This window comes from Myotis myotis, unplaced genomic scaffold, assembly GCF_014108235.1.
Source record: "Myotis myotis isolate mMyoMyo1 unplaced genomic scaffold, mMyoMyo1.p scaffold_m19_p_2, whole genome shotgun sequence".
Lineage (NCBI taxonomy): Eukaryota > Metazoa > Chordata > Mammalia > Chiroptera > Vespertilionidae > Myotis > Myotis myotis.
In genome coordinates, this window is record NW_023416324.1 from 2,987,518 (window position 1) to 3,005,828 (window position 18,311).

An 18,311-nucleotide genomic window follows, 5' to 3' on the forward strand; every position below is an offset into this window, starting at 1 on the left:
GCGAGGCAACACAGAGGAGAGGGCCACGCGAAGATGAAGGCCGAGACCGGAAGGATGCAGCCACAAGCCAAGGAATGTTGGCATCCCCAGAAGCTGGAAGGGGCAGCAAGGACCCTCCCCTACAGATTTCAGAGGGAGGGCGGCCCTGCCAATGCCTTGATGTTGGACTTCTGGCATGCTGAGTCGTGAGAGAATTCACTTCTGCTTTTGTTGTTAATCCTCACCGGGGGCTGTTTTTTCCATTGATTTTTAGAGAGAGTAGAGGGGGGGCGGGGATCGATGTGAGAGAGACACATGGATTGGTTACCTCCTGCATGCACCCCAACCGGGGCTGGGGATGGAGCCTGCAACTGAGGTGCGTGTCCTTGAGCAGAATAGAACTCACGACCCTTCAGTCTGTGGGCCGACACTCTAACCACTCAGCACACCGGCCAGGGCACTTCCTGTGTTTTAGGCCCAGTTTGTAATCATTGTCATTGGTAGGAAACCAATCCAATGGCAGGAGCCAGGCACGTGCAGAAGGGGCTGAAGAGGGTCCCCGGGCTGTAGGAACAGCAGGTGCAGTGGCTCCACTGAGCCCCAAACCTGGGCAAGTTCAAGGGGCCTAGAGAACGTTTACAGGCCCGGCGGGGCTTTCCCCGGGGAACTTGTCAGGGATTGGTGGGGTGAAGGGAGCTGTGTTGGGGGGGGCCGCAGGGGGGTGGCAGAGCCGCCTCATGGGGGAGCTGGGGGGGGGCAGCAGGGGGAATGGCAGAGCCGCCTCATGGGGGAGCTGGGGGGGGCAGCAGGGGGAATGGCAGAGCCGCCTCATGGGGGAGCTGGGGGGGGCAGCAGGGGGGTGGCAGAGCCGCCTCATGGGAAGGAGGCTGTGCTGGGGGACACGGAGGGATGAAGGGACAGGGACCTCGTCGGGAGCGGCGGGCCCGACGCCAGGATGGTGCAGGGAGAGGGAGGCAGTGGAAGGTGCTGGAATCTCGTCGGTGACTTCGGAGCGGGTGAGCTAAAAGGAGAGGAGACGCAAGCGCCTGTCGGTGATCGTCGGTGCGTGTGCGCAGGAGCTTCCGCTGCGGGTGGCGGCGCCTGCGAGGTGAGGCCGGAGGAGCCGGCGGGCGGGTGGCGGCAGGACACACTTGTGGCTCTGACAGCACGTGGCTCCGTCTCTCCTCTGACTCATCAGTCTTGGCTCCGGTGACTCGGCTGATTCCAACACTCAAGTCCCCGCCCTCCCACCCTCCCATCTGCGCCCGGGGGAAGATGCCTGCCCCCCCCCCCCAGGTGGATCTGCGGGTGACAGTCCTGCCCCAGAGTCGTCCTCTCCAAGGGCCTGAGCACTGACTCAACGCCCTGAGGAGCCGGTTCTGGGAGGACGGCCGACCCCCTCCCTCTCCTGCCCCCCCCTCCCCGCTGGAAGAGACGGTGCCAGCACCTGCGGCCAGAGGCCTCCTTCCCGATCAGAGGCTGTTTGCTTACAAATAAACAATAGATGGAGCCTCGTCATTGAAACAGCGAGAAGCCGGAAGGTCGCCCAGCGGTGCCCGGCCGCCTCAGCCCGTGACCCGGTTTCTCCAAGACTTGCTGATGTTGGTGGCGCTGGAGGGGGGCCTGGCCGGGGCGGCGCCCTTTCCCAGGAGCTGCTCTGTGCGATGCAGCCGGGGCGGGGGGGGGGGGGGGGGGGGGGCGCGCCGCACGGATAGAGCCTGGGATGGCCACAGAGAGGTGGAGGCAGCCAGGCCAACATAAAACGATGACCGTTTAAAATCCCGTCAACCACACGTCGGTCCCAGGCCCCTTCCCACCCTCCCGGGCAAGGCGGCCGCCGCAGGGCTTTGTTGATTTTTTTATTTTTCAAAATATTTTTATTGATTTCAGAGAGGAAGGGAGAGGGAGAGAGAGAGAAACATCAATGACGAGAGCGAATCCTTAGAGGGCTGCCTCCCGCGCACCCCACGCTGGGGAGCGAGCCCACAGCCCAGGTGCATGCCCTTGCCCAGGAACCGAACCCGCGACCCCTCGGTTTGCTGCCTGACGCTCCAACCACTGAACCACACCAACCAGGGCGAAATGTTGGCAAGTTTTGTTTAAAAATGATGATTCCTGTAGGTTAGGGAAACGAGAGATTACGTTGCTGTAAATAAGACTGTGGTCCTAGCGTTAAAACCGTACACACCCCTGGAGACAGGAGGCGGCGTTGGCGGTGGGGTGCGCGCTGGTTTTACGGGGTGTGGGCATTTCAGAGACTGTTCGATGACTAGGGGAAGCCTACTCCTCGGTTCTAGAAACACGAAAACAGCTCTAGGAGAAGCGCTCTCCACGCCAGTCAGGCACGTCTTCTCCAGGCGCAGGTGCAGCCCTCGCCACTCATTCAAACCAGGTGTGAGCCCGGCCAGTGTGGCTCAGTGGTTGAGCATTGACCTATGACCCAGGAGGTCAGGGTTCGGTTCCCCATCAGGGCACAGGCCCGGGTTGCAGGCTTGAGCCACACAGGGCAGCGGTTCTCAACCTGTGGGTCGCGACCCCTTTGGCGGTCGAACGACCCTTTCACAGGGGTCGCCTAAGACCATCCTGCACATCAGATATTTACATGACGATTCATAACAGTGGCAACATGACAGTTAGGAAGCAGCAACGAAAATGATTTTATGGTTGGGTCACAACATGAGGAACTGTATTTAAAGGGCCAGAAGGTTGAGAACCACTGACATAGGGGGTGTGCGGGAGGCAGCCGATCCATGATCCTGTCTCATCATTGGTGTTTCTATCTCTCTCTCCCTCTCCCTTCCTCTCTGAAATCAATAAAAATACATTTTAAAAAGAAACAACAAACAAACAGCCATCAGGCGGCAGGCGGTGCCAATGTATTGCTCCCCGCTGTCCTGATCAATAATGCTATCACGGCTCAATGGAAATCCCACGACCAGATGTGAAATAAATCGGCCAGTCATTGGCACAGGCCACAGAATGTTGTTTTGCTCTGGTCTCATGCTAAAATAAATTTCGTATTCGTGTTTTGCCCACTTTTTTAAGGAACCGGTTACCTTTTGTTAGGCAACTCTTTAAGTATGAAAACTTTTGAAAACGATTTCCAAAGATTTTAACACAAATTTAAAGTGTGGCTTCTCCACGTCCACCCCTGGTGGCCGCCCGACCGGGTGAGTCCCCCTCCGGAGCCTCTGTCCCGTGTTCTCCCAGGAATGGCCGCGGCGAGGCCGTTGCTACGGGCGGCCTTGCAGTCAGCTTCCTGAAACAGCCAGCAGCTTTTCTTCTCCAGAAAGAATATTCTTCTCAAACTGTCCCCAACGAGCCAGAGGAAAGACATCCATTTTCCTCTCGGGCCTCCCTGTACTCTTTTCCAACAAGAGAGCGAAGCCAAAAACGGGAAGAGTTATGGGGCCGGTCTACGTGCCGGCTTTTCTCGTCTACAGGGAGGGATTGTCCGCTTTCTTCCTAAAAAAGGAGCGCGTCTCTCCCCTCACAGGCGCTGGCCGCCGCGGGGCCTGCTTGGATTTATGTCCCGGCTCTGATGTCTTCCCCAGAAACCTTGTTTATTGCCTCCGGTAGAAGCCACTTTAGAAACCACAGCCCTCGGGGCTTTGAAAGGAGCCTGGGGCCCTCTGGCAAAAGCCGCTTTTAAAAGGTTGGAAGCAGAAAACTTACCAGGTTTATTGGTGCTTATGACGATCTTTAAAGAGAAATTTATCACGAAAATGAACTTCGTAAAACTGCTTCCATGACAACTTTTGTAAAATCGGGAACCAAACGGGACAGCCGCCACCCGGCCCGGGGAACCTGTGGGCGGAGGCGACTGCCGATGGGACGCACCTGTTTCTGAGGACTGGGGGGCTGGGGGGCTGGGGGGCTGGGGATTGGGGGGCTGGGGGGCTGGGGGGCTGAGGGACTGGGGGGCAGGGGCTGGAGGCTGGGGGCTGGGGGGGCTGGGGGGCTGGGGGGTTGGGGGCTGGGGGGTTGGGGGGCTGAGGGACTGGGGGGCAGCGGGGGCTGGGGGCCTGGGGGCTGGGGGCTGGGAGGCTGGGGGGCTGGGGGGCTGGGGGGTGGGGGCTGGGGGGCTGGGGGGTGGGGGCCTGGGGGGCTAGGGGCTGGGGGCTGGGGGCTAGGGCTGGGGGTTGGGGGCCTGGGGGGTTGGGGGGCTAGGGGGCTGGGGGGTTCAGACAGTGGCTTCAACGTGGAGCCTGTATTTGAAATTGTGTTCCCCTGGTCCGTGAGAACGTCTCCTGGTTGACCTGTCGGCGAGTCGTCTCACCGTGGAAGGAAAGCAGGGTCAACACGGATCAGCCATGCAAACCCCGATTATTTCGAGAAGGGGCTGGGACTCCCTAAGGTAGAACTAGCGGCGGGAGAGCCGCACAATAGGGCTATGTTCCCGCCTCACACCGGCCCCCGTTCCGCAGCGGCCACTGCTCTCCCGGCGACTCCTCTTTGCATTCTGGTGGCGCGTCCTGGGGACGAGTGGGACGGGAATAAATCTGTCCTTTCTCTCAGGGAGGATCGCTTCTCTTGGCTCGGCCGCTCCCCGGCCCCTCACAGAGACGGGGTGTCTGCCGGAGGAGCTCCGGGCGCGGGGTCCCAGCGCCATGGCGACATCCCGCCTTGAAAGTGTCTCCTCTCGTTTTCAAAGTCAACGGACGTTCTTGCCACCAGGAAGCGGCCCTGAAAAGACGCCGGGACAGGGCAGAGCTGCCCGGGCAGGAGCTCTTTCCCGTTTCCGAGGCCGTCCCCTCCCGGCTCCAGCCCGGGACGGAGCCAGCGCGCCTCGAGGGCCGGGAGCGGCGGCGGGTCTCAATCCGAGCCGTCCGACGCGTTTCCAGCTCTTATTTCCGATGAGTCTGCCTTGTCGTGGGCTCCTGGTAGCCGTGTTCCGGTCGCTGTGCATCTTGGACTCGTGGGTGGCTTGGGGTGGCTTGGGGTGGGGTGCGGTGGGAGGGAGCAGCCACAACCCGCATGCCCTGGTTTGGACAGTAACCGGGGCAGCAGGTGGCGTCGGTGCCTGGTGAGGAGCACCAGGGTCTGGTGGTGGCAGATGGAGGCCCGCGAGGGCGCAGGGTCTGTGCAATGCCCGGGGCGCCGGGACCACCCTCAAGTGTAGGGGCAGCTGCAGCCCTCGGCTCCCCGGCCGCCGGGTGAGAAGGAGGCACGTGTTGGAAAGAGGCTGGGCGTGGGAGGCCGCATATGGCGCATGTGGGACACCTGTCCTTTCGAGGTCCTGGGTGGCCCCAAAGCCACCACTTTGGGGAGAGCCACGGAGCAAGAGAAGGCGCTTCTCTGGGCCGGCTGCAGCGTGGAGGCCCTGACCTGACGCCCGTGGTCCAGCCCGGACCCTCGGGAATGGCTGGTCTCATGTCCTCCAGCCCCTCGAGGCCGGGCTCTGTGGGGCGCTGTGACGGTCATTTTATGCATCGACTTGACGGGGCGACATTGTGAGTGTGTCCGTGGGGGTGTTTCTGGATGAAACTAACATTGGAATCAGTCGACCGAGTAAGCAGATTGCCCTCCCCATGTGGTGGGCCTCCCAGGCAGGCGAAGGCCCCAACAGACCACAGAGGCTGCCCCTCTGATGAGTAAGGGGGGCTCCTCCCGCCTGGCTGCCTGGATGTGGACATTCGTCTCTTTCTTGTCTCTGAACCCAAACGGAAGCAATGCTCTCTTCCTGGGACCGGAAGTCACCCCATCAGCTCTCTTGGGTCTCTCGCCCGCCCTGCAGACCTTGGGACTTGTCAGCTCCGTGACCACATCATGTGAGCCACTTCCTGCAATAAACCTCTCTCTTTCCATCTCCATCTCCATCTCCATCTCCATCTCCATCTCCATCTCCATCTCCATCTCCATCTCCATCTCCATCTCCATCTCCATCTCTACCTCTACCTCTACCTATACATATACCTATATCATCTATACCTATACCTATACCTATATCATCTATACCTATACCTATACCTATACCATCTATATCTATATCTATACCTATATCATCTATATCTATATCTATATCTATATCTATATCTATATCTATATCTATATCTATATCTATATCTATATCTATCTATACCTATACCTATACCTATACCTATATCTATATCTATATCTATATCTATATCTATATCTATATCTATATCTATATCTATATCTATATCTATATCTATATCTATATCTATCTATACCTATATCTCTATCTACAGTGTCCCCCAAAATGTATACACGCTGTAACAGCCGGTAGCTCTGGCTGAGCGGAGGCGGCAGCGCTGACCAGCCTGGGAGGGTGTGTGGCGGGAGCGGAAGAGCAGAGCTGGAGGAAGCCCCGGGCAGAGATGGCGACCAGCAACCCGCGGAGACTCTGGGGGGCGGCAGGGCCAGAACCCGCTGGAGGCAGGGAGAGAGGAGTGGCCCGGGGTCACCTGGGGGTGCTCACGGGGCCTCGGGCCTCCAGGAGCCCTCTCAACCTGGCGTGGGAAGTGTGGCCGCCGTGGGTGGAGACGTGATAGAAACGCGGGTGGGGAGTGAGGAGGCAGTGTCTCCGTTAGCTGTGGGCCGGCTGCTGTTGGGCACATTCATTAACTCGCAGAGAGAGAGCCTTTTATTCCCTTCAGAAGCCGTGAGAGGAGTGGCTCCGTGCTGCTCGTTCCCCAGGGAGAGTCAGGCAGCTGCACGGAGTCTGCGTGGAGGATGGAGAAGGCGTGTGGATGGTGTGTGGATGGCGTGTGGACAGCGTGTAGGTGTTGTGTGGACGGTGTGTGGATGGCGTGTGGATGGCATGTGGATGGCATGTGGATGGTGTGTGGACAGCGTGTAGGTGTTGTGTGGGTGGCATGTAGATGGTGTGTGGATGGTGTGTGGATGGCGTATAGGTGGCATGTGGATGGCATGTGGATGGCGTGTGGATGGTGTGTGGATGGCGTGTGGATGGTGTGTGGATGGCATGTGGATGGTGTGTGGATGGGGCCATGTGCCGGATGTTCTGTGTCACCGTCTGCGTGGGGGGAGGCTGGCTGCCCGCTGTGGGGGCCGCGCAGGAAGGAGGTGCCGCCCGCCCGGGTCATCCGTGACCGGGGAGCTTGAGGGGCGGGTTTCGTGGCCCAGAATAGTTTCTGTAACTGAAATCGCTCGCGGCGCCGGCAGTTCGCTCTGAGCTAACCCAGGGCCATGCGCCCGAGCGTGACCGTCTGAGTCACGAGTGAGCGTCCCGGAGGCGGGCGCGGCCCTGCTCCGCCGTCAGTTCCGGGGCCACCTCCAGGGTTCGGAGGTCGGCTGTGCTGTTTGACCTCTGGGTCACTGGTGATGGGATGGGAGTGTCCACTATGGGGTTTGCTCCTCCCAGAATTCACCACGTTCATGGGCTACATGTTGGGTGCAGCCACAAACGTTCATTTTCTCTTCTCAGCATCTCGTTTACTCATTCGGTTTCCATTCAAGTTGTTTTGTGGGTTTTTTAAAAATATATTTTTATGGATTTCAGAGAGGAAGGGAGAGGGAGAGAGAGGTAGAAACATCAGTGATGAGAGAGAATCACTGATCGGCTGCCTCCTGCACGCCCCACACTGGGGATCGAGCCTGCAACCCAGGCACGTGCCCTGACCGGAATCGAACCCTGACCTCCTGGTCCACGGGTCAACACTCAGCCACTGAGCCACGCCGGCCGGGCTCCATTCAATGTCTTGACAATGATTATCACAAAATTAATAACAATAATGAAAGAAAGGCAGTGACCTTTCCCTTGAGCGATGTCCTCAGTGGGTCTTCTGTCACTTCCCGCAGGGAGAGCCGAGGGAGAGAGGCCTGGCACCTGCCTTTACATCGACCCCGGGGGCCCCGGACGCTCCTGGCCTTGGGCCTCGAATGTGAGTTTTCCCTGAAGGGTCTGAGCAAACTGTCATCTTCTGCAGCACGGCAGAACCCGAATGGTTCACGTTTAAACCCAAAACGACTCTCTGCTCGTCCCAGGGGCCGCAGACGCTCCTGGGCACCCCGACACGGGCGCCCCCACATGGGCACCCCCACACAGGCACCCCCACATGGGCACCCCCACATGGGCACCCAGACACAGGCACCCTGACATGGGCACCCCCACACGGGCACCCCCAAGAGACAGACCCAGCAGTGTATCCCACGGTCAAGCCTTTCCAGGAGAAAGTAGCACCCGGCTGGGCCCTGGCGGCAACTGGGGTGGAGGGGAGCTGGAGGGGGGTAACTTTTGCCATTTTGTGGGTGAAGTGCCCCGGCTGCTCATGTTTGGGGAGAAGCGGCCGGTGGACTGAGGCCCTGCGGAGAGGAGGGAGGACGTGTGTGGACAGCGTGTGGACGGAGCCACGGCCGCTGTTGCTGTTTCACGGTCTGCGCTCACAGGACAACTGGGTCATGAGCTCCATAGAGATACACGGGTTTGTGACATTAACCGAGAATTTGCGAGTTAGAACAACCAGGGATTCCGGATAAACTTCTAGGATCAGAGATTCTATCTTAGACGAGTGTCAGTGTCACGGAGCCTGTGTCTGAGGGCCTCTGCCTGTTGAGAAAGGGACCCCTGGTTCTGAGGAAGCGGACTTGCTGATAGATGCCTGAGCTCACGTGTTTCCGATCCTCGGCCAGGATGGATTTAACCCTCATGTTATCCGCCCTTCGTTTATAATCGGGTCTCAGCTGGTGGCCCCAACCCCTCACCCCGACATCCACACACAAAGCGACACCTGCCTGAGCAGAGAACATGTATGAAATGTGACCCATTCCCTGGTCGGGGGTGTGAAAGTGTCCCCCCCACTTCCCGCGTGGTTCAGGGTTCGGGATCTGGAAGAGGGGCCGCACACAAATGAAAGAGACGAGACAAGAGACAATAATTTGGAAATTGGGGGCCAGGCGAGAGCCCATCCCAAGAGGAAGGACTCCGCTGGTGCTCAGGCCTCGCCATCCTTTTGTTCAGTTTGGGATCCACCCATGGCCCTTAGGCAGGCAGGTCCCAGTAACAGGCAGACAATCTTATCGGTAAGGACTGACATGACTCTCTGGTGGGGAAGTTGCTTCAGCTGCCACTGTCTCCACTAAACAGTGGGTGCGCAGCCCTGACCTTTGCCAGGGCTCAGGGGTCACCAGCCTCCGGGCTCCTTGTCCACACCTCTCTGCCAGTGAAGACAATGGGCGGCTTCCCACAAGGAGGAGGGTCACACTCCCCATCTTCACTATGACAATGGCCCTTCCCTGCAACACAGAGACCATAATGCCCAGTAGAGCCACAATTTTAAAAAAATGTTTCTATTGATTTTTTTTTTTTAAGAGAGAGGAAGGGAGATGGAGAGAGAGAGAGACATTGATAATAGAGAAACATGGATCGGCTGCCTCCTGCACGCCCCCTGTTGGGGATTGAGCCAGCAACCCGGGCATGTGCCCCGATTGGGAACGGAAGCAGCGGCATTCACTCCGCTGATCCACTAGTTAGATGATTTGCACCAAAATGCGTTTTCCAAGTCTCTGCGCCTATCAGACACGCTGGCTTTCACGTCCGTCCTCTCCCCGTCCGTCCTCTCCAGTCAGTTCTGAGCACACTTCTGCCCGCTTTGCTGGGCATGGGTGGGCATCCCTGCGCAAGCTCACGTGGGCGTCTCTGGCAGCGAGCGATACGGAGGACCCATCGGCATGGACCCTGCCCAGCCCAGAGGTGTGGGGAGAGAGAGCGCGGGGTCCCCCTGATCGATGGTGGCAGAGCTGGTGGGTGCGCTCTCCCCTCACCTCTCCCCAGAAGGACGCTCTGAGATGGTTTCATGAGGCTCCTCTGAGGGTCCCACCACATGGAACCACCTGGCCGACTCAGCACATCCCGGAGTCGGAGTCGGTTCCTCCCTCCGCGCCTCCTCTCCGCCCCTCCCTGCTGCTCCCTGGGCCCCACGCCCCGAAAACTACCTCCACGCAAGCCTTTCTCGGGCTCCACTTTTGAAAGAAGCTAAATCAGGAGTAACTTGAGTTCCTGTCAAGAAAAACCCCCACTTCATGATCGCTTCTAACATTTCCATTTTCTACCCACAGAAATTACATTTTAATTTTCCCCGATAGTTTTATCGATGAGACTTCCCTGCCTCCTAGGGACGCCTGCCAGAAGGGTGCTGGCGAAGGTTAAACCGCCATCTGCCCCTGAGCCACGGGCAGGGCAGTGAGTGTGGAAGAACAAGGGACTCGAGTTTCCGTCCCTCTTCCCAGATGTGTGGCCTTGGGCAAGTCCCTGAAGCTCTCTGAGTCTCATTTGTGACATGACCTTAACACAATCAAGCTAGCAATTCATGACAAGTAAAAAGTGAAGACCTTCCACCTGAAAATTTAAGAACTTCTAGCCCGGCAGGTGTGGCTCAGTGGTTGAGCGTCAACCTATGAACCTGGAGCTCACAGTTCGATTCCCAGTCAGGGCACATGCCCGGGTTGTGGGCTCAATCCCCAATGTAGGGCGTGCAGCCCAGACCAGTTTGGCTCAGTGGATAGAGCGTCGGCCTGCGGACTGAAGGGTCCCAGGTTCAATTCCGGTCAAGGGCATGTACCTTGGTTGAAGGCACATCCCCAGTGGGGGTTGTGCAGGAGGCAGCTGATAGATGTTTCTCTCTCATGGATGTTTCTAACTCTCTATCCCTCTCCCTTCCTCTCTGTAAAAAATCAATAAAATATATTTTCTAAAAAATATAGGGCGTGGAGGGGCAGCCGATCAATGATTTTCTCTCCTCATTGATGTTTCTATCTCTCTCTCTCTCCCTCTCCCTTCCTCTCTGAAATCCATAAAAATATATGTTAAAAAAAAACTTCTAATGACTCACGTCCATGAAGAAATCTAAAAGGGAAATGCAGAATGTCTTGGAAATAACAATGATGAACACAGAAGGCATCAAAATGTCTGTGGGCGGGAGCTATACGTGGAGGAAATGAATGAGTTAAACACTCAACGCAAAACAGAAGACATACAGACAAGAGAGAACAAAGGTTTATCTTTTCAAATTCAAACAAAAACAGCAAGCTTCTGGGAAGATTGCTCCTGGGGGAAATGGGGTAAGGAAAAAATAAGTAACACCAAGAATTAAACACTAAGAATTAAACAAGGACAAAAGTAGTAAAAGAGCAGGCATGTAAAGCAGAGTAAGACAATATTACAAAGGCGCTAGGCACTGCGATGAGGCTGAGATTAAATGAACACATTGTATAACTTGTCAGAACCGACTGGGGGAGAAATGGAGGCCCGGTGCCCGGAGTTCAACCCCGACGAGCGTGGCAGCGCGCTTGCTGCTGGAACTGGGCATGTGGACTTGGGGGATAGGGGAGGCTAGGGGACTGTCTAGGGCGGGGGGATAAAATGGACACATATGTAATACCCTTTGTAATACTTTAAGCAATAAAAAAAAAAAAAAATCAGAAGATGGTGTGATGGACAGTGTGACCGGCTGTCTGGGTGGTGCCTCTGGCCTCCTCCCCTGGGTAAGAGGCCACCCTCCCGGCTAAGGAACCCTGGAGGGTTCATGCCCCACCGGCCAGGGCCCCTTTCTCACCTCGTCACATGTTTTATTTTATTTTTTTCCATCATGTTTTAATTCTATATATTTCTACATATTTAACTCCTAATAAATCATAGATTTCCCCACCTTTTTACTTCTTCTGTGGCCCTCCAATCCTTCCTGCATCACCAGGCTTCCCTCTAAAGTATCTCTCCTTCCGAAAATTACTTAGAGAACTCTCCTTAGTACTTCCCTTAAAGCGCATCTGCTCCTGAAAAAACTACCTCAGCTTTTTTTTAATTTGTCTTTAAATGTCTTTACTTTGCCCTCACTTTTGAAGCATGCTTTCTCTGGGTATAGGACAGAATTTACCACAGGGCCTACAAAACTCTAACTGCCTTTTCTACAAGAGAAGCCTATCCTAACATCCAAATGGAATTTCAAAAAGCCCAGAATCGCCTAAACAATCTTGAAGAAGAACAAAAACAGAGGTCTCACAGTTCTCGATTTCAAACCCTATTGCAAAGCCACAGTCAACAAGACAGTGCGTCCTGGGACAGGACAGACAGACAGGTCAATGGACTAGAGGTGAGGCTCCAAATATAAAAACATACATCTGTGGCCAATTAATTCTCAAAAGGGTGCCCAGACTATTCCGTGGGGGTGGAGCAGTCTTTCCAACAAATGGTGAGTGCTGGGACCACCGGGTAGTCGTGTGTGTGTGTGTGTGTGTGTGTGTGTGTGTGTGTGAGAGAGAGAGAGAGAGAGAGAGAGAGAGAGAGAATTTAGACCCCTACCTCACCCCATCTTCAAAAATGAGCTCAAAAAGGATCAAAGACCTAACTGTTAGAACTAAAACATAAAACTCCTAGAAGGAAACACAGACATCCATCTTCATCGCCTTTGGTTAGGCAACCATTTCTTTCTTTTATAAAAATATATTTTTATTGATTTCAGAGAGGAAGAGAGAGGGAGAGAGAGAGAGAAACATCAATGATGAGAGAGAATCATTGATCGGCTGCCTCCTGCATGCCCCCTACTGGAGATCGATCCCACAACCCGGGCATGTGCCCTTGACTGGAATCGGACCCAGGACCCTTCAGTCCTCAGGCAGATGCTCTATCCACTGAGCCAAACAGGCTAGGGCGAGGCAACCGTTTCTTAGTTATGATAACCAAAAGCTCAAGCAACCAAGGAAAAATAGATAATTGGACATCATCAAAAATAAAACATTTGTGCATCAAAAGACTCTATAAGGAAAGAGAAAAAAACAACCGACAGAATGGGAGAAAATTTTACAAAGCATCTATACTAATAAAGGGTAATATGCTAATTAGACCAGACGTCTTCAGGACGTCGTTCCTGACAAAGACACAGCGGCTGCTGCTGCGAGGGCCAGGTGGAAGCTCAGGCAGCCATGGCGGCCGGCAGTGGCAGCAGCAGTGGCATGATGGGGGCATTGCCTTTCCCTGATCAGCCCGGTCGTCTCCTGCAGAGGGAGGTGAGACTGCGCCGTCAGTAGGACATCCCCTGAGGGCTCCCAGACTGTAAGAGGAAGCAGGCCGGGCTGAGGGACCCCCCTCCTCCCAGTGCATGAATTTTCATGCACCGGGCCTCTAGCGTTGTCTAATAAGAGTCTGAGCTTGAATGTACAGTACAGCTCAGCACTAAAAAGACAAATGACTCCATTTGAAAATGGGCAAAGGACTTGAACAAACGTTTCTCCGAAGAAGACGCGAAGATGGTCAATACGCTCCTGCAAAGCTGCTCAGAGTCGCCGGGCAGCAGGGAAACGCAAACCAATGAGGCCCTGACTCCACGTCTGCAAGGATGGCTGTGACTTTCTAAACGGAAGGAAACAGAATCGGTGAGAACACGCAGGAGCTGGAAACCTCAGGCATCGTCGGGGCGAGTGTGGAACGGCCGCCTCCTGGGAAAGGCGTCTGGCAGCGCCTCAGAAGTTAAATACGGCGGCGCCAGGTGGCCATTTCACCCTGAGGCACGTCGCCAAGAGAACTGCAAACCCTCAAAGACCAGGACACAGACGCCCGTAGCAGCGTTGTTCATAGCGGCCAAAGGTGGCATTCAAACAGGTGTCCATACAACGATGAATGGATAAATAAAATACGTTTACTCATCAATGGACTATTGCTCATCAGCAAGACGGAGTGAACTCCTGGCACAGTTAGCGGAACATGGGTGATTTCTGGAAACTCCGTGCGCAATGGAAGAAGCCACGCACACAAGGCCACACACGGTAGATGCCATTGACAGGAAATGTTCAGAACAGGCAAAGCCATAGACACAAAGGGTACATCAGTGGCTGCCAGGGGGTGGGGAGTGACAGCTAATGGGCGTGGTTGTCTTTTCGGGGGATGAAAACATTCTGGAGTTAGTGGTGACAGTCGCACAACCTCGTGAATATACTGGAACCCCCGAACTGTGCACTTCATGGTGTGAATAGTATCTCATTAAAAAATTTTGAAAAATTCCTGGCATCTCTTAGATATTTTCAATACATTATATCAGTTGACCTTATGTAGGGTTTTTGAAAATCCATTCACTTATGAGACTCGCCTGTAATTTTCTGTTATAATATTGTTTTTGTTCTATTTCAGCATCGAGGTTCAACCACGAGAGCGAGGTGGACAGTTCCCCCTATTGTTATTCTCTAGAACCGTGTCTACAAAATAACAATTATTTTTCTTTGAGTGTTTGGTGAACTTTGACCTTGGAGCCTGATGCCTTTGGTGGGTGGGGGGTGGGCTACAGACTCTTTGACCATCACTTCTCTCTAATTATTGCTAGCGGATTCATGTTTTCTATTTCTTCTTGAGTGTTATTAATTCATATTCTTCCAAAAAATTGCCTGTTCATCTAACTTTAAAATTATCTGGCATATGTTTGTTCATATATGATCTGAATGCTTATATTTTATATGCAATTATGGGCCTTTAGATTCTTTATTTTTAAGATTCAAATTGTATTTGAAGATGAGAATGCCATGCAGACTGTCATTTTTCAGACACTTTGGAACGATCTTTGGTGAAACACAGACGATAACAATTAGTAATCTTGCCCCCCCTTTATTGATTAAGGTATTACGTGTGTCCTTACCCCCCATGACCCCCCTCCCTCGGGCCTTTTGATTCTCGATGCTGTTGTGGACGCCTCCTCTTCTTTTTCTTCATGACCCTTGTAAGGGCTTGTCTTCCTCTGTGAAACTTTCAGTCATTCTTTCCCTGTAGTGCATGCATTTAAGACAATAAACTTACCTGAAAGCATTACTTGAACTGCAAAAAGGGGAGGGGGCAGGAGTGGGGGGGTACAGGCGTGAGGGGGAGGGGGCAGGAGTGGGCGGAGGGGGTCAACAGGGGAAAAAGGGGACATTTGTAATAAAGTTTGAACAATAAAGTTTAAAAAAACACAGAAAAAAACTTCTAAGTCAATTACCCTATGATCAGGGAATATAGTCTATATTATATCAATTCTGTGCATTGTACTGAGATTTCTTAAGGCCCAATAGTTGGCCAACTTTTACTAATGTTCTATATATACTTGAAAAGAACGTATAGTATCCAATAATCAAGATTTAATATATACGTATGTGCTATGTATATTATATATATTAGATTTTCTTAATTATACTATTCAAAGCCTCATCTTATTATTTACTTCATTTCATTTATTGATGTATTTATTTTAAAACTTTGAAAACTTTTTCAGCTTGGAGTAGAGACTACCTTTATTTTATTTTTTATTTTTTGCTGTGGTGAGTTTTTACGAAGACCCTGGGGTAAAACACCCACATGGGAGCCCTCCCGCTCTCTCCTCCGCCCCCCGACGGCCCTGGAACCACGGGGACGGCAGCTCAGCCCGGAGGCAGGCCGCCTGGGCTGGCACCCTAACCCGGCTCCGCGTCTCAGCCGGGCCGAGCCTGGCGGGCGCTCCTAAGCAGAGCGGGAACCCCTGGCCACACATCTGGGGGTGTCCTCTGATGCGCTTCCTCAGCACTAACCCTGAGCCCAGCGGCGGCTCAGTGGCTGAGCGGCCACCCAGGAACCAGGAGGTCACGGTTTGACTCCGGTCGGGGCACAGGCCCGGGTTGCGGGCTTGATCCCAGTGGGGGGCGTGTAGGAGGCAGCTGATCAGTGACTCTCTCTCATCACTGATGTTTCCATCTCCCTCTCCCTCTCCCTTCCTCTCTGAAATCAATAAAAATATTTAATTTTTTTTAAAAAGGAACACAAGACCTTACGCAGGGAAGAGCCACCTGTATAGCTGCTCCACACTTCAGCTCCTGCTGCCCAAAGGGAGTAGCTCCTCTGCCCCGACCTTCCCAGCCCCGCCCAGCCCCCCAGACCCCCAGTCCCCAGAGCCTCCCCAGACCCCCAGCCTCCCCAGCCCCCCTGAACCTCCACAGCCTCCCCCAGCCTCTCGTGCTTTCCCCAGCCCCCCCAGTTCCCCAGCCCCCAGCCCCTCCCCCCAGTTCCCCAGCCCCCCCAGTTCCCCAGCTTCCTCCCCAGCCCCCAGCCCCTCCCCTGCCTCCCTAGCCCCCCAGCCCTTTCAGCCTCCCAGTCCCCCCCACCATCACCACCACCACCAGCCCCCTGCTCTGGCCCCTCTGCTCGGGCCTTCGCTGTGGTTTTGACCTTGACCACTGGAGCCCACGTCTTCTCCCTGCACATCTAGGACTTTTCTAAAACTTTGGCCAAACATAGGCTGCAATGAGTCTCAGTGAATCACATGGAATTGATATAATACAGACCACATCCTCTGACCATATGTGATTGATTTAAAAGTGTGTTTAAAAAAAAAATAGCTGAAAGAACCCGCCAGCCCAGCGTAGGAGAGGAGAGAGCCCTCTGCCCTCCTGGCCCGTCGTCCGGGGGACCGACGACAACGGGCGGGCAACAGGAGGGAGGCACCCGGTTACTCACTGTCAGTGTCGCCTGCACAGCACCGAGCAGAGGGAGCCCCAAAGGAGGGGGCTGGACGCTTCTGGGCCATCTCAGCAGGCGGGGGGTGGGAGCGGGAGGCCTGGGGGGGGGGGGAGCGGCTGAGGGCGATGGATGCCCTCGGGAGCCGCTGGGAGGTGTGATGGACAGTGTGACCGGCCGTCTGGGTGGTGCCCCTGGCCTCCTCCCCTGGGTAAGAGGCCACCCTCCCGGCTAAGGAACCCTGGAGGGTTCATGCCGCGAGCCCCTCGGGAGGGTCTGTGTGGAGGCAGATGTGGGGGGACGGGGCTGGGGGGGGGCGGAGGCTCTGCTTCAAGCGCCCACAGCTCCGAACAGCACGTCCAGCGGCGAGTGGGGCGGCGGGTCCTGCCCGGAGGCTGTGACCCCGGTGTCCCCTCCGGGAGCGGCGGGGTTTGTCCTGCTCCCAGCCCGGCCCCTCCCCGCCGCCCGGCACCGCGGCCCACGCAGCCGCAGCCCCTGACGGTCGGAGGTGCCGCTCGACTGGAACTTTTATAAACGAGTTTGTTCACAGCGTCCCGCGCCCTGTTCCAGCCTCCTCCACAGCGCGTGGAAACGGGGCCTTTTATGTTTCCTCCTCTTCGACCTGGAGAACCGGCCGCCGGCTTCCGGGGGCGTCGGAGCCTGTGGGGCCGGCGTTCTGGCCTCTGAGGACAGGGAGAGGGGTGGCCGGTGAGGACAGGGAGAGGGGTGGCCGGTGAGGACAGGGAGAGGGGTGGCCGGTGAGGACAGGGAGAGGGGTGGCCGGTGAGGACAGGGAGAGGGGTGGCCGGTGAGGACAGGGAGAGGGAGGGCCTGTGAGGACAGGGAGAGGGGTGGCCGGTGAGGACAGGGAGAGGGACGGCCTGTGAGGACAGGGAGAGGGATGGCCGGTGAGGACAGGGAGAGGGGTGGCCGGTGAGGACAGGGAGAGGGGTGGCCGGTGAGGACAGGGAGAGGGGTGGCCGGTGAGGACAGGGAGAGGGACGGCCTGTGAGGACAGGGAGAGGGGTGGCCGGTGAGGACAGGGAGAGGGGTGGCCGGTGAGGACAGGGAGAGGGACGGCCGGTGAGGACAGGGAGAGGGGTGGCCGGTGAGGACAGGGAGAGGGGTGGCCGGTGAGGACAGGGAGAGGGGTGGCCGGTGAGGACAGGGAGAGGGACGGCCGGTGAGGACAGGGAGAGGGACGGCCGGTGAGGACAGGGAGAGGGAAGGCCGGTGAGGACAGGGAGAGGGACGGCCGGTGAGGACAGGGAGAGGGACGGCCGGTGAGGACAGGGAGAGGGATGGCCGGTGAGGACAGGGAGAGGGAAGGCCGGTGAGGACAGGGAGAGGGACGGCCGGTGAGGACAGGGAGAGGGACGGCCGGTGAGGAGGAGGGACGGCCGTAGGACAGGGAGAGGGACGGCCGGTGAGGACAGGGAGAGGGACGGCCGGTGTGGACAGGGAGAGGGACGGCCGGTGAGGACAGGGAGAGGGACGGCCGGTGAGGACAGGGAGAGGGACGGCCGGTGAGGACAGGGAGAGGGACGGCCGGTGAGGACAGGGAGAGGGACGGCCGGTGAGGACAGGGAGAGGGGCGGCCGGTGAGGACAGGGAGAGGGACGGCCGGTGAGGACAGGGAGAGGGACGGCCGGTGAGGACAGGGAGAGGGACGGCCTGTGAGGACAGGGAGAGGGACGGCCGGTGAGGACAGGGAGAGGGATGGCCTGTGAGGACAGGGAGAGGGACGGCCGGTGAGGACAGGGAGAGGGGTGGCCGGTGAGGACAGGGAGAGGGACGGCCGGTGAGGACAGGGAGAGGGGTGGCCGGTGAGGACAGGGAGAGGGGTGGCCTGTGCGGACAGGGAGAGGGACGGCCGGTGAGGACAGGGAGAGGGGTGGCCGGTGAGGAC